Source organism: Otolemur garnettii, unplaced genomic scaffold (assembly GCF_000181295.1).
Source record: "Otolemur garnettii isolate 467f Iridium unplaced genomic scaffold, OtoGar3 scaffold00025, whole genome shotgun sequence".
In the NCBI taxonomy this organism is placed as follows: Eukaryota; Metazoa; Chordata; class Mammalia; order Primates; family Galagidae; genus Otolemur; species Otolemur garnettii.
Window position 1 is genome coordinate 4,225,186 of NW_003852420.1, and position 3,349 is coordinate 4,228,534.

Genomic DNA, 3,349 nt, shown 5'->3' on the forward strand with positions numbered 1-3,349 from the left:
AAAAATTGCAACACCTGCTTTTTTCTGATTTCCATTTGCCTGAATTATAGATGACCATCCCTTCACCCCAAGTCTATGTTCATCTTTTAAGGTAAGGTGAGATTCTTGATTGCAGCAGATGTCTGGCCTGAGTTTTTGTATCCAGTCAGCCAATCTGTGCCTCTTAAGAGGGCAATTTAAGCCATTCACATTAATTGAGAGTATTGATAAGTCAGAGAGTATTTTGGGTATCAAGTTTTTTGAAAGTCCAGCAGATGTTTTTAATCCTTTTACCACTGTTGAAATTGGAATTTGATCAAGAGATTCTGAATGAGTTTACTTTGGTGGTGGAGGATTGTGTTGTTCATTATGGAAGATAAGTCTGAAGATATTCTAGAGAGCTGGTTTAGTTATGGCAAATTTCTTCAACATGTGAATGTCGATTTTGGTCTTTGTCCACAGGTCAGTACGGCCCCTGGTTCCATGTGGCATGAAAGTAGGAGGCATATCTTTAAAGCTGATGGCGGCAAGTGGAATTGCCTAGTAGTATCAGGTTTTAAAGTGACCAAACCAAATGTGATCCTCTGTTGAAGCAAGACTACTAATTGTATAGTGAAGAAAGTAGAAAGGAAATCTGTCCAGAAGAAGCCTGAGAAGATGATGAATGGTTAAGTGACAAGACTTGGGAGGCAAGTTGTATCCATCTTAAAGTGCAGACTGAAGAAAAAACAGTGAATATAAGCAAATTAGAAAAGTACTTCTGATCTCAGACTTTGTATCTTTTAAGGCAACACCTTTTTGAATTTTTGAGTTAAAAGACATTCAGAATTAATTATGAGAAAAGTTGTGTAGGAAAGAATTATCATTTTAATTCGCTTGGAAGTCCTCTGGCTTATTCTTTATGGTATTAATTCTCTTTAAGTGTAAATCAGTGTGGAAATGCCTTCAGGTTAAAAAGTTTGTACTCTTTCTTTTATTAGAGCATTCACACTGGAGAGAAACCCTATGAATTTATTGAGTGTCAGGAAACTTACACTCGCATGTCACATCTCATTGAATGTAGAAGTCATGCTGAAGAGAAATACTGTCCTTCTAAGAAATATTGAAAATCCTTTAGCTAGATGACAAATCTCTCTGAACAGCAAAAAATTCATGTTGGAGAGAAACCAGTGAATGCAGCAATACATCATTAAATATTAGAAAATATATACTGGAGAGAAAGCTTTGAATATATTGAATATAATAACATTTTCTCTCAAATCTTATCCTTGACTTTGCATTTGAAGGCCATACACAGAGAAGCCTTATAAATGTAAGAAATGTGGAAATATCTTCAGCCAAAAGTAAATTCTCATTCATCAAAAAATTCATACTGGAAAGAAACCTAGTGAATGTGGGCAAGCTTCCATTCAGATGTCACAACTCAGTCAGCAGAGAATTTATAGTGGGGAAAGCCCCTTTGCTTGCAAGGTATGTATGAAAGTCTTCAGTCACAAATCAATTCTCACTGAGCATGAGCATTTTCATACTAGAGAGAAACTCTTTGAATGCAATGAATGTGGAAAAGCCTTTAGCCAAAAGCAGTATGTCATTAAACATCAGATCATCCATACTGTAGAGAAGCTTTCTGAGTGTAATGAATGTGGAAAATCTTTCGGCCAGAAGGAAAACCTCCTTACCCATCAGAAAATTCACACTGCAGAGAAACTCTTTGAGTGTAAAGATTGTGGGAAATCTTTCATTCAGAAATCAAATCTCATCCGACACCAGAGAACTCACACAGGAGAGAAGCCCTTTGTGTGTAAGGAGTGTGGAAAAACTTTTAGTTGCAAATCAAACCTTACTGAGCATGAGAAAATCCATATTGGGGAGAAATCCTTTAAATGTAGTGAATGTGGAACACCTTTAGCCAGAAGAAGTATCTCATAAAACATCAAAACATTCACACTGGCGAGAAACCCTACAAATGTAATGAATGTGGAAAGCCTTTTCTCAAAAACCATTGCTTATTGTACATCTGAGAATTCATTCAGGGGATAAACCTTATGAATGCAACGTATGTGGAAAAGCCTTCTCTCAGAGTTCATCTCTTACTGTTCATGTGAGAAGCCATACAGGTGAGAAACCCTATGGTTGCAATGAATGTGGGAAAGCTTTCTCTCAATTCTCAACCCTTGCTCTGCATTAGAGAATACATGCAGGTAAGAAGCCTTATCAATGTAGTGAATGTGGGAAAGCTTTTAGCCGGAAGTCACATCACATTAGACACCAGAAAATCCATATTCATTAAAAGCCCTGGAACATCTTGAAAATGGCAAAGTTTTCATCAGGAACTTACAACTCAATAGTGAATCAGAAAGAATCACCCTGAAGTGAAAGCATCATGAATGAGGTAAACTAACAAATATTAAAAACTTATGGGACACGAGGGAATTCATACCAAAGAGAAAGATATTTATATGATAAAAAGCCTACAAAAAAACCTATAGCAAAATACTGAAACTTTAGACATATTTCCACTAAAATGGAAATGAAATATAACTATTAGCCATTGCTGTCATCTTAGATTGGAGCTCTTCAACACTGTAATAAGAAAAATAAGTTGTAAATATTGAAAGACAAACATAGATGATTTGATGAACTACAAATAGAATAAGACTCTTGTATTAATTCAGAGCAGAAGCGATTCCAGAAAGATCTTTGCATTTATTATTTGGGATATGATAAAAACAGCATCAGGTGAGGACATAATGGGACTATTTTAAAAAATGATTTGGAGGTGATTTGTTCTCCAAGGAGAGAAAATAGACCATGAACTATCTACAAAAATAAAATCTATGGAGATTAAAAACAGGAACATGAGATGGCTATATTCTAAATGGTTATTACCTTGGGAAGTAGGGACACGTTCCTGCAACAGCTTCGAAACTGCTTAGCAATTCTGCTCATGAGTGTGTATGCTCAGGAAATACATACGAAGATATTAATCATGGCTTGATACGTAGTACACAGAAATGGAACAAAATGGAAAATTCTTGACAGTATACTGTATATCTGTCAAATGCAACAAATGAAATTAACATTTATTAACAGATCTGAAAAATGTTGAAGGGGAAATCAAGTTGCAGCATGAAATATAATATAATGATTATAAATTCTAATTAAAACTTCCTTCACAACATTCAGTACTACATGCTGGTAATGGATACATATATGTATGTAAATGTTTTTGAAATGATTTGGAAGGATACAGATGATGATGGTCACCGCTGTGTAGAGTCAAGAAGGGAAAGGAATGAGTGTGTAAGGGGGAAGGGTATTGGTTAAAGGGGTCTTCAGCTTTTTATATAAATATTCATTTCTCTTTAAG

At 35.4% G+C, this 3,349-nt stretch overlaps 1 pseudogene; it reads left to right on the plus strand.

Annotated features, from left to right (window-relative positions):
* The first annotated feature begins 348 nt into the window (after nucleotides 1-348).
* On the plus strand, nucleotides 349-2,269 carry LOC100963184 (annotated as a pseudogene).
* Nucleotides 2,270-3,349: the final 1,080 nt, after the last annotated feature.